This window comes from Bombina bombina, chromosome 10, assembly GCF_027579735.1.
Source record: "Bombina bombina isolate aBomBom1 chromosome 10, aBomBom1.pri, whole genome shotgun sequence".
NCBI lineage: Eukaryota > Metazoa > Chordata > Amphibia > Anura > Bombinatoridae > Bombina > Bombina bombina.
In genome coordinates, this window is record NC_069508.1 from 25,353,786 (window position 1) to 25,367,512 (window position 13,727).

Consider the following 13,727-nt stretch of genomic DNA (forward strand, 5'->3'; position numbering starts at 1 on the left):
GCATACAACCTACATTAACCTTTCTTTATACCAGTTCCTCTTCTCTATTACTTTCCGCCATGAATCCCCTTAGCATGTAAGCCTAAGATCCCAACTGTTTGTAGATCACCCTAAGAGCTGACTACAACAGTGCGACTCTCGGCAGGACCCTCTACCCATTTGATCCCTATAAATGTTACCTCATATACCGCCTATGTTTATAGCGCTGGGGAATCTGTTGGCGCTCAGTAAGGCACTATGAAGTATTTGTACAATACTCACTTTATTGCTCACAACTTAGCTGTCCCACCGCCTGACCACCCCCACACTACCGCTTAACCACTCCCAGATGACTCCCACACACTCTTCAATCTCTTCCAATATGGCCGTTTCGCGGGCATTCTCAGGTCCTCCCACGGCCGCACACTGGTCTTCCTCCCCGCCTCCGTTTTCAGGATGATCTGAAGATTTAAAAAAAAAAAAATTAAATTGCGTACTCTTGCGGTTTTTAAACTGCGGCTATTAATCGCGGTTTAAAACCGCATCCGCGATTAATCGTGCAGCCCTAGTTTGTAATATATAAATACATGTGATGCAGTTGTTGTTCAGCTAAGTAGAACAATCAAAACACTCATTCAGCCATACACAAAACCCAAAATGTATGTTTCTTGATTCAGATAGAACCTACAATTGAAATATCTTTAAATGTATTTCTATTCTAAAAATGTGTTTAATAATCTTGCTATCCTTTGTTGAAGAAGCAGCAATGCACTACTGGCAGATAGCTGAGCACATCATGTTAGCCAATGACAAGATACATATTTGTGCACCCACCAATAAACAGCTAGATCCCAGTAGCACATTGTTGCTCCTGAGCATACCTTGGTATGCTTTCCAGCAAAGGATAGCCAGAGAATGATGCAAGATAGGTTATAGAAGTAAACTGGAAAATTGTATTCTCTATCTGAATTATAAAGATTAATTTTGCCTTGACTGTTCCTTTAAACAGTTAAAAACTTGCAGTCTTTAGTTACAAAATCAATTCATATTAATATAAATATAAACCAAATATAGGCCGGCTTTTAAGCTTACATTCCTGCTTTTCAAATAAAGATACCAAGAGAATGAAGAAAAATTGATAATAGGCGTAAATTAGAAAGTTGCTTAAAATTGCTGCTCTGTCTGAGTCATAAAAGAAAACAATTGGGTTCCATGTCCCTTTAAGTGACCTTGCTTAAAGGGATAGGAAAGTCAAAATTAAATATATGATAAATGATATAGCATAACATTTTAAGACACTTTTAAATTTACTTCAAATATCAAATGTGCTTTGTTCTCTTGGTATCCCTTGTTGAAAAATAATATGCACATATCCTACACTAGTGGGAGCTAGCTGCTGATTGGTGCCTGCACACATGTGTCGCTAGTGATTGGCTGACTAGATGTGTTCATGTTGCTGCCAGTAGTGCAATGCTGTTCCTTTAGCAAAGGATAACAAGAGAATGAAGTAAATTTGATAAAAGAAGTGAATTGCAAGGTCTGTTCTATTCGAATCATAAAATAAAATTTTGGGGTTTCCTGTCCGTTTAATGTACCTACAAAAATAATGTAAACGTTGTTCCTCACCAATCTTAAATCTTCAATTCACTATATAATTACTATTTTCTAATAATCATTTTAATATACAGTCATAACATAACTCAGTGAACTTACTGTCATTTTTTGTTATTTTTGTCATATTTTAGCATTAAGTAAATTATATTCAGGTCCCCAATAACTTCTCTCAAATCGTATTATTATTATCAGGTATTTGTACCCTGAAATATTTAGTTTTTTTCCTTAACGCTGAAAATGTAAATAAATTATTATTAGACAATGGTTTTATGTTGGGAAATATATTTGAGAATATTTCTGAACTGAATTATGTTTCTGAAAAAAGAAAAAAAAACACTGTTGCAAACCTTACTGGCCTTTAATAGAATGAGAGTAATTTTACTTGCTGTATCTTTTTCCCTCGTTTAACAAATGTCCAAAATCTGTGAAGCAGCACCACCAGCTGGTCATACTAATGTACTACAAACCATAATTGGAAGGAAAGAGGTATACTTCCAATAATGTTATATTGTTTTTATGCAGTGATAGTGCGCTATATGGGGCTCACTGAATAGTAGCAGGACATGACATCTGTCCTATGACCAGTCATAATAAATTTTCTGAATTCAGACTCTATAACACCATTTTCTGTATTACATAGGTAATATTAACCCCTTCGCGCTGTTGGGACATTCCATGCCGTCCTAGTGCTGGACTTTAACACTGTGAGGATGGCATGGGACATCCTACCTTATATGACGTACTGCAGCCGCCTCCTTTTTGCTAATGAAAAATCGGACCGGGGTGTGCTTAGCAGTGTAGGCTGTCCCTCATGATGTGATCACCTGATTTCATTTCCAGCAAATGTTCCATGATGGGGAAGTAGGCCTGATAACTGTTCTTATCCCGACCAAAGGCTTGAATGTCTAGGAAGTCTCAAAATCTTCTATAAGACAAAATCAGGTGTTCAATCGCTAAGATGTCAAAATTGAAAGATTTTAGATCTTGATGGAAGAAGGGTCCTCATGAGAGAAGATCCTTCCTGAAAACCCCGCTGGCTGGAGGACACTTGTACTAGATCTGACTCACTGAGGCTCTTTCCTGTTTATCCTGGCTCTCATTCTGGATAGTAAAACAAAAGGAGAAAAGATGTAAATCGGATTGAGTGACCAGGGAACAATTAGTGCATCTATTGGAGTCGCTTGTGGATCTCAGGATCTTGTACAAATACAGGCAAACGCCCATGAGGTCTATGTCTGGCCTTCACCAATCTGGTTGAATACCTTCTCATTGAAGGGCCATTCACAAGGGAGAAGATACTGATGAAAGAGGAAGTCCACTTCTCAATTGTCCACACCAGAAATGTGAATGACTGAAATCATGCAATGATGGCATTCTGGCAATATGAGAGAAAAAACACGTTTGGCCTGGGTTTGCACCAAGAAAAAACAATCTCAATATTATTGTCATATGATTTGTTTATTTGTCTAAGGATCGGAAATCTGTATTCCTCAGACTTCTTCAAGTTCTCTAATAATCTGTCACCAGTGCACATACAGGGAGTGCAGAATTATTAGGCAAGTTGTATTTTTGAGGATTAATTTTATTATTGAACAACAACCATGTTCTCAATGAACCCAAAAAACTCATTAATATCAAAGCTGAATAGTTTTGGAAGTAGTTTTTAGTTTGTTTTTAGTTATAGCTATTTTAGGGGGATATCTGTGTGTGCAGGTGACTATTACTGTGCATAATTATTAGGCAACTTAACAAAAAACAAATATATACCCATTTCAATTATTTATTTTTACCAGTGAAACCAATATAACATCTCAACATTCACAAATATACATTTCTGACATTCAAAAACAAAACAAAAACAAATCAGTGACCAATATAGCCACCTTTCTTTGCAAGGACACTCAAAAGCCTGCCATCCATGGATTCTGTCAGTGTTTTGATCTGTTCACCATCAACATTGCGTGCAACCACAGCCTCCCAGACACTGTTCAGAGAGGTGTACTGTTTTCCCTCCTTGTAAATCTCACATTTGATGATGGACCACAGGTTCTCAATGGGGTTCAGATCAGGTGAACAAGGAGGCCATGTCATTAGATTTTCTTCTTTTATACCCTTTCTTGCCAGCCACGCTGTGGAGTACTTGGACGCGTGTGATGGAGCATTGTCCTGCATGAAAATCATGTTTTTCTTGAAGGATGCAGACTTCTTCCTGTACCACTGCTTGAAGAAGGTGTCTTCCAGAAACTGGCAGTAGGACTGGGAGTTGAGCTTGACTCCATCCTCAACCCGAAAAGGCCCCACAAGCTCATCTTTGATGATACCAGCCCAAACCAGCACTCCACCTCCACCTTGCTGGCGTCTGAGTCGGACTGGAGCTCTCTGCCCTTTACCAATCCAGCCACAGGCTCATCCATCTGGCCCATCAAGACTCACTCTCATTTCATCAGTCCATAAAACCTTAGAAAAATCAGTCTTGAGATATTTCTTGGCCCAGTCTTGACGTTTCAGCTTGTGTGTCTTGTTCAGTGGTGGTCGTCTTTCAGCCTTTCTTACCTTGGCCATGTCTCTGAGTATTGCACACCTTGTGCTTTTGGGCACTCTAGTGATGTTGCAGCTCTGAAATATGGCCAAACCGGTGGCAAGTGGCATCTTGGCAGCTGCACGCTTCACTTTTCTCAGTTCATGGGCAGTTATTTTGCGCCTTGGTTTTTCCACACACTTCTTGCGACCCTGTTGACTATTTTGAATGAAACGCTTGATTGTTCGATGATCACGCTTCAGAAGCTTTGCAATTTTAAGAGTGCTGCATCCCTCTGCAAGATATCTCACTATTTTTGACTTTTCTGAGCCTGTCAAGTCCTTCTTTTGACCCATTTTGCCAAAGGAAAGGAAGTTGCCTAATAATTATGCACACCTGATATAGGGTGTTGATGTCATTAGATACAGAGATGCACATCACCTAATATGCTTAATTGGTAGTAGGCTTTCGAGCCTATACAGCTTGGAGTAAGACAACATGCATAAAGAGGATGATGTGGTCAAAATACTCATTTGCCTAATAATTCTGCACTCCCTGTATAGAAAGCCAAACTTTATTGTGCTCCTGCGGATTTAACCATTAGGGAATCATAGATCTCAGCTCATACACAGGCACAATGTCATTATTGCCTATCCTTTCTAAAACAATTTAGTCTTCAATAAATCTAATATGAGTTTATTGTAAAATATCTTTGTTTCCATAGAAATTATTTTCTATTCTTCTAGTCATCTGATTGCACGTTCTGCAGATGCTTTTAGGATAGATGTGTTCTAGGATTGCAGGTTATCCTTAACCCCTTGACGCCCTTAGGACTTTCCATGCCGTCCTAAAGGAACTAGGCTTTAACGCCGTTAGAACAGCATGGAACGCCCTACTTTTTTTGGCATCCTGCATACTTTGCCTAACTTCAAGATTCACCTAGGGGACGTGCCTAGCATCGTAGGCAGTCCCCCAGGATCCAATGTGTTGGAATCACATGGTCGCGTTTGCGATTGTTCCAATCATTACCATTTGCCCCGTCATGAAGGGGTTAACGGTTTAGTAACAGTTTAAAAAACTTTTTTAAAAAAAAATATTTAGCCAAAAAACTAGCCCACTGATAAAGAAGTTAGAATAATGACGATCCTTTTATCCAGAGTACAATGCAATATGCATTTAATTTATGATGGAGATAAAAACATAATATTAAAATCCTCCATTTTATAAAAATGATTGTATAGCCAATTAATTATTGTATAGCCAATTTTTATAGCCATCTAGGCAATAAACAGCTGTCTAGAAGTGGTTTTAATTTTGCTGCACCTACTCCATAAGGGGATTTTTGTGGTTAAACACAGTACTGGAAGAAAAAAGCTATGACGAGGAGGGAGGGTATAATAGCGCTGTCCCGCGAATGCTGCATTAATAAGGAAACCCTTAATGGTACATTGCGGTCATTAAGGTATTAATAATCACTTTCTTCTGTATTAGAAAATAAATAAAACCTTTTGCTATATTTTGTGTCATGGTGCACGGAACTGCCACACCTCAAAGTACTATTCCTAGTGGCCTAACTTGGCTCAAGTCAGTTTTGCTACAAAAAAAAGTTGATTTGCTAGTAGAATGAACCTTTTACTTTTTACTGCGCTGGGCTTTAGCGCTGTTAGGACGGCATGGTGGAACATCCTAGCCGTTTGGTTGCCTTAATTCCAACTGCACTTCCAGAATGGAATTGCGGTCTTGAAGGCGTGTCTAGCATCATAGGGACGCCCACCTGACCAGACCCATCATTGAAACCTCGGAATCGCATGCACGATCCCATCATTGAATTTGTTTACATTGGAACGTTGTTCCGATGTAGACCAATTAACCCTGTCATCAAAGGGTTAAAGCAAATCAGCTGTCCACAAAACATTGTCTTGGAATCAATTTAGAAAATCCAATAAACACAAGATCGGGATTTCAAGTCACATGCTCTTTATATACCGAGTTGCAAATTTAGACATCATAATCCCAACAAGAGATATTTTAGTTGACAGTGAACATATGTCGTTGTCGTTTGTTATCAGTTCAGTTTGGACAAGGACAATTATTACATTTAAATGGATTGCAAGTTGTTGCAGGACAGGTTGGTTTAAGCCGAGTCACTTCATGATAGGACATAAACTGTAATTATTCAGATAGAGCGGACATGATACGATGCACATTGATAAATGCAGACAGTATACGCTGTCGCATTTATCATTGCACTGGCAGTTCTTGTGAACTGCTGGTGCAATGCCGCTCCCTGCAGATTCACGCTAGCAGGGGGGTGTCAATAAACCCGATCGTATTCGTTCAGGTTGATTTCTGTCCGCAGCCTCAGAGCAGGCGGAACAGTTATGGAGCAGCGATCTTTAGACCGCTGCTACATAACTTCTGTTTCCGTACAAATGTCCACAGCACTGTTAATTCTTTTATCTCTTTATTGTACACACACAGAAAAAAGCGACGTTTCGAGTCTGACTCCTATTCATGTGAATAAGAGTCATTAGACTGGAAACATCGCTTTTTTCTATGTGTGTACAATAAAGAGATAAAAGAATTAACAGTGCTGTGGACATTTGTACTGTTTATATGTGACTGGGGGAACTGGCAGATTCCCTGTCTTCACGAGCACTGAAACTCCAAAGCAGTTGCTGTTTTATTGAGTACATACAACTTCTGTTTCCGGTGAGCCTGAAGGCTCGCGCGAAAACGGGCATCAAGCCCCATACAGAGCTTGATAATTCGGCCCCAGAGAGTTCAATTGCAAAAGAAAACTCTAAAAAAATCCTACAATATTTATTTTGGTCTCCTTGCTGAAATGTAGCTCATTTCCATACTGAGGTATCTCAGGCACGTGCACATGTTTTGTGCACTATGTATGTTATTATTACAAACATTGTTGAAAACACTGCTGTCATACACACCCTGCAACATTCTTCAAAGTAAATCATCAGTGCAGTAGCTCATGTACTGTATATGTGTCTGTAATAGGCTACAGCTGTTGAGATACGAAAAACATATGCAAACGGTTTTTCAATCGGTGTGTTCCTGGACTGCAAAACTTTGGTTTAAATGTTTATAAACATTCCATTTATATCTAGATCTCTTGCATTGCAGTGCTTAGTTGATTATTTACATTATGTAGTACATAAAATACTTTTATGTCCCTTTTATTGAATCCAGTCTGAGAGAATGATGTTCTGTTTTTTAGACTATAAAATGTGAATGTGATTCTAAACTATCCTCAGTATACTGTCAGCATTGCTTAGTACAGCTTTGTCAATTCACTCTTTATTGCTACTTAAATGGACACCAGAGGTGTGCACTGCGGTGTATTTCACACTCCATTAGAGGCAGATTGCATGTTACCTGCTGTTCGCTCACGTGTGTTTGCAGGTCAAGTCATCTTGTCAGTTTGCATGTCATCGCATGAAGAAGAACTGAACCCTGCACATTATATAATAGTGTATGACAGCTGCTTGTTAGTATGAATGAGAATTGTTTATATCCATGCTTTACTGCTATTAGTGCTGCCCATCAGAGAAATAATTACATTCCTGCTAAATTATGCTATTTTCAGTAGGGAGAGCAAAATACTATGGCACCTTAGCTTGTGTTCCTGCTAGAGATGTCAGCTGCGCCCACAAAATACTATGGCACCTTAGCTTGTGTTCCTGCTAGAAATGTCAGCTGCCCCCCTCAAAATACTATGGCACCTTAGCTTGTGCTCCTGCTAGAGATGTCAGCTGCCCCCCCCCCAAATTACTATGGCACCTTAGCTTGTGTTCCTGCTAGAGATGTCAGCTGCCCCCCTCAAAATACTATGGCACCTTAGCTTGTGCTCCTGCTAGAGATGTCAGCTGCCCCCCCCACACAAATTACTATGGCACCTTAGCTTGTGTTCCTGCTAGAGATGTCAGCTGCCCCCACAAAATACTATGGCACCTTAGCTTGTGCTCCTGCTAGAGATGTCAGCTGCCCCCACAAAATACTATGGCACCTTAGCTTGTGTTCCTGCTAGAGATGTCAGCTGCCCCCCTCAAAATACTATGGCACCTTTGCTTGTGCTCCTGCTAGAGATGTCAGCTGCCCCCCCCCCCCACAAATTACTATGGCACCTTAGCTTGTGTTCCTGCTAGAGATGTCAGCTGCCCCCACAAAATACTATGGCACCTTAGCTTGTGCTCCTGCTAGAGATGTTAGCTGCCCCCCCAAAAATACTATGGCACCTTAGCTTGTGTTCCTGCTAGATATGATAGCTGCCCCCCCCCCACAAAATACTATGGCACCTTAGCTTGTGTTCCTGCTAGATATGTTAGCTGCCCCCCAAAAAAATACTATGGCACCTTAACTTGTGTTCCTGCTAGGGATGCCTACTGACCCCCACAAAATACTATGGCACCTTAGCTTGTGTTCCTGCTAGGGATGCCTACTGCCCCCCACAAAATACTATGGCACCTTAGCTTGTGTTCCTGCTAGAGATGTCAGCTGCCCCCCACAAAAATACTATGGTACCTTAGATTGTGCTCCTGCTAGAGATGTCAGCTGCCCCCACAAAATACTATGGCACATTGGCTTGTGTTCCTGCTAGGGATGCCAGCTGCCCCCCACACAAAATACTATGGCACCTTAGCTTGTGTTCCTTCTAGAGATGTCAGCTGCCCCCCCCCAAAATACTATGGCACCTTAGCTTGTGCTCCTGCTAGATATGTCAGCTGCCCCCCCCCAAAAAAAATACTATGGCACTTCAGCTTGTGTTCCTGCTAGAGATGTCAGCTGCCCCCACAAAATACTATGGCACCTTAGCTTGTGCTCCTGCTAAAGATGTCAGCTGCCCCCACAAAATACTATGGCACCTTAGCTTGTGTTCCTGCTAGAGATGTCAGCTGCCCCCCTCAAAATACTATGGCACCTTAGCTTGTGCTCCTGCTAGAGATGTCAGCTACCCCCCCCACACAAATTACTATGGCACCTTAGCTTGTGTTCCTGCTAGAGATGTCAGCTGCCCCCACAAAATACTATGGCACCTTAGCTTGTGCTCCTGCTAGAGATGTCAGCTGCCCCCACAAAATACTATGGCACCTTAGCTTGTGTTCCTGCTAGATATGATAGCTGCCCCCCCAAAATTACTATGGCACCTTAGCTTGTGTTCCTGCTAGATATGTTAGCTGCCCCCCCCCCACAAAATACTATGGCACCTTAGCTTGTGTTCCTGCTCGATATGTTAGCTGCCCCCCCAAAAAATACTATAGCACCTTAAATTGTGTTCCTGCTAGGGATGCCTACTGCCCCCCACAAAATACTATGGCACCTTAGCTTGTGTTCCTACTAGAGATGTCAGTTGCCCCCCACAAAAATACTATGGTACCTTAGATTGTGTTCCTGCTAGAGATGTCAGCTGCCCCCACAAAATACTATGGCACATTTGGCTTGTGTTCCTGCTAGGGATGCCAGCTGCCCCCCACACAAAATACTATGGCACCTTAGCTTGTGTTCCTTCTAGAGATGTCAGCTGCCCCCCACAAAATACTATGGCACCTTAGCTTGTGCTCCTGCTAGATATATCAGCTGCCCCCCCCCCCAAAAAAAATACTATGGCACCTTAGCTTGTGCTCCTGCTAGAGATGTCAGCTGCCCCCCACAAAATACTATGGCACCTTAGCGTGTGTTCCTTCTAGGGGTGCCTACTGCCCCCACAAAATACTATGGCACCTTAGCTTGTGCTCCTGCTAGAGATGTCAGCTGCTCCTCACAAAATACTATGGTACCTTAGCTTGTGCTCCTGCTAGAGATGTCAGTTGCCCCACACAAAATACTATGGTACCTTAGCTTGTGTTCCTGCTAGATATGTTAGCTGCCCCCCAAAAAATACTATGGCACCTTAGCTTGTGTTCCTGCTAGGGATGCCTACTGACCCCCACAAAATACTATGGCACCTTATCTTGTGTTCCTGCTAGGGATGCCTACTGCCCCCACATGCACTGGTCACACCTATCCTCAAAAAACCTTCCCTTGATCCTACCTCCCCATCCAACTACCGCCCTATTTCCCTCCTCCCTCTTGTATCAAAGCTTCTCGAAAAACTAGCTTATGCACGCCTTTCCCATTTCCTTACAATAAACTCCCTTCTTGACCCATTGCAATCTGGATTTCGTCCCCATCACTCCACAGAAACAGCAATTGTTAAGGTTACCAATGACCTACTTACAGCAAAATCAAAAGGCCACTTCTCTCTGCTTATTCTCCTTGATCTGTCCGCAGCCTTTGACACTGTTGACCACCCTCTCTTGCTCCAAACCCTCCAATCCTTCGGCATATGTGACACAGCCCTCTCGTGGCTCTCTTCCTACCTGTCAAACCGTACCTTTAGTGTAGCCTTCTCTGGGGCCTCCTCTGCCCCGTCACCACTTTCTGTCAGAGTACCGCAAGGCCCTGTTCTCGGTCCCCTTCTCTTCTCAATCTACACGTCATCACTAGGTTCCCTAATAAAGTCCCATGGTTTACAATATCATTTGTATGCCGACGACACCCAAATCTACTTCTCTGCACCAGAACTTTCTCCTTCCTTGCTAACCCGTGTCACTAACTGTCTTTCTCACATCTCCAACTGGATGTCCTCTCACTACCTCAAGCTAAATCTCTCCAAAACTGAGCTCCTTATTTTCCCCCCTTCTTCAAAACTCTCCACCCCCAATCTCTCTATAACTGTCGACAACTCCATCATTACCCCTACCCCGCATGCCCGATGTCTCGGGGTCACATTTGACTCAGATCTTTCTTTCACTCCTCACATTCAGACTTTGGCTAAAGCCTGCCGCTTCCACCTTAAAAACATCTCTAAAATTAGACACTTCCTTACACAAGACACAACTAAGATTTTAATCCACTCTCTCATCCTCTCCCGCCTCGATTACTGCAACTCTGTCCTCTCTGGTCTCCCCACCTACCGCCTAGCTCCTTTACAATCCCTAATGAATGCCTCTGCCAGACTCATCTTCCTTACAAGTCGCTCATCATCTGCTGCACCTCTCTGCCAATCTCTTCACTGGCTTCCTCTTGCCTCTAGGATCAAACACAAAATTCTCACTCTGACATACAAAGCCCTCAACTGCACTGCTCCCCCCTATATCTCTGATCTTGTCTCCAGATACTCTCCTTCCCGTCCCCTTCGCTCTGCTCAAGACCTCCTACTCTCCTCCTCTCTTGTCACCTCATCACACTCCCGTTTACAGGACTTCTCCAGACTGGCTCCCATCTTGTGGAACTCTCTGCCTCGCTCCACAAGACTCTCTTCTAGTTTTAAAAGCTTCAAGTGCTCCCTAAAGACTCTACTGTTCAGGGATGCATACAACCTACGCTAACCTTACTCTATACCAGTTCCTCTCCTCCATTGCTATCCCGTGATCCCCCCTAGCATGTAAGCTTAAGAGTCCAGCTGTTTGTTGATCACCTTCTCAAGAGCTGACTACAACAGTGCAACTCTTGGCAGGGCCCTCTACCCATTTGATCCCTATAACTGTTTATTTTATTTTTATTTATTTATTTATTTATTATTATTTATTTTATTTTTTTTTTTATTTTTTTGTACTCCGCCTTTGTTAATAGCGCTGCGGAATCTGTTGGCGCTCTACAAATAACCGATAATAATAATAATATGGCACATTAGCTTGTGTTCCTACTAGAGATGTCAGCTGCCCCCCACAAAAATACTATGGCACCTTAGCTTGTGTTCCTGCTAGAAATGTCAGCTGCCCCCACAAAATACTTTGGCACATTAGCTTGTGTTCCTGCTAGGGATGCCAGCTGCCCCCCACACAAAATACTATGGCACCTTAGATTGTGTTCCTGCTAGAGATGTCAGCGGCACCCCACAAAATACTATGGCACCTTAGCTTTTGCTCCTGCTAAAGATGTCAGCTGCCCCCCACAAAATACTATGGCACCTTAGCTTGTGTTCCTGCTAGGGTTGCCAGCTGCCCCCATAAAATACTATGGCACATTAGCTTGTGTTCCTGCTAGGGATGCCAGCTGCCCCCCCACAAAAATACTATGGCACCTTAGCTTGTGTTCCTGCTAGGGATGCCAGCTGCTCCCCACAAAAATATTGGACAACCTGTGGGTAACTGGACATGACTGGAGGGTTGCCACCTGTCCTGGAATGTCCCAGATAGTTTGGGTTTCTATTTGTGTGCCAGAGTTTGAAGCTGAGTTAGAACCTGACATGCAAATGTCAGGATTTGGTGAGAAAAAGCCACAGCCATACTGCACATGCCTACAGTAATTTCTCCCTTGCATGTGTGTCTTTGTGTGGGAGTGTGTCTGAGTGTGTACGTACCTTTGTGTGTGAGAGAGAATGTCTTTGTGTTTGTCAGTGTCTTTAAACTGGAAACTTTTTTAGATTTGTATTCTCTATCTGAATCATGAAAGAAAAATGTTGGGTTTCATGTCCCTTTAAGCTGGGTAATCAGCATATTGTCACAATACTTACAACCTACAGAACAACAGCTATCCACAGCTAAACATGTAATGAGGTACTTACTGATTACATGCAAGTCAAAGAAACAACTCACAGTAGCTTTAGCTTCATGTCAAGCTGAATATATGGCACTGGCTGTGACTACACAGGGGGGTTTATATCTGATGTAGTTACTCAGAAGAATGATGCAAATTCAGTGTAAATGTGAACCAAAAAAATCTTTGAGGACAATCAAGGTGCAATAGCTCCTTCAAAAAAATCTAGTTTGCTGTCAGAGATGTAAACATGTTGATATAATGGGCTTGATTCATCAATCCCTCGCCTACCTATAACTGCAGGTTCGCACAAGAGAACCTGCAGTCAGAATATATCAAGCAGTGGTCATCAGACACAAGAGAACCTGCAGTCAGAATATATCAAGCAGTGGTCATCAGACACAAGAGAACCTGCAGTCAGTATTTATCAAGCAGCGGTTATCAGACACAAGAGAACCTGCAGTCAGTATTTATCAAGCAGCAGTCATCAGACACAAGAGAACCTGCAGTCAGTATTTATCAAGCAGCGGTTATCAGACACAAGAGAACCTACAGTCAGTATTTATCAAGCAGCGCTCATCAGACACAAGAGAACCTGCAGTCAGTATTTATCAAGCAGCGGTCATCAGACACAAGAGTACCTACAGTCAGTATTTATCAAGCAGTGGTCATCAGACACAAGAGAACCTACAGTCAGTATTTATCAAGCAGTGGTCATCAGACACAAGACAACCTGCAGTCAGTATTTATCAAGCAGCGGTTATCAGACACAAGAGAACCTACAGTCAGTATTTATCAAGCTGCGGTCATCAGACACAAGAGAACCTGCAGTCAGTATTTATCAAGCAGCGGTTATCAGACACAAAAGAACCTACAGTCAGTATTTATCAAGCAGTGGTCATCAGACACAAGACAACCTGCAGTCAGTATTTATTAAGCAGTGGTCATCAGATACAAGACAACCTGCAGTCAGTATTTATCAAGCAGCGGTCATCAGGCACAAGAGAGCCTGCAGTCAGTATTTATCAAGCAGCGGTTATCAGACACAAGAGAACCTACAGTCAGTATTTATCAAGCA

The 13,727-nt window shown here is 42.3% G+C and overlaps 1 long non-coding RNA gene across 1 annotated transcript in view; it reads right to left on the bottom strand.

Annotated features, from left to right (window-relative positions):
- Positions 1 to 243: 243 nt before the first annotated feature.
- LOC128641286 (uncharacterized) overlaps positions 244 to 13,727 on the bottom strand; it is a 91,394-nt gene continuing 77,910 nt past the window's right edge. The window contains exon 3 of the long non-coding RNA XR_008399467.1: positions 244 to 440. This is a non-coding gene — a long non-coding RNA (uncharacterized LOC128641286). The remainder of the gene's footprint in view (positions 441 to 13,727) is intronic.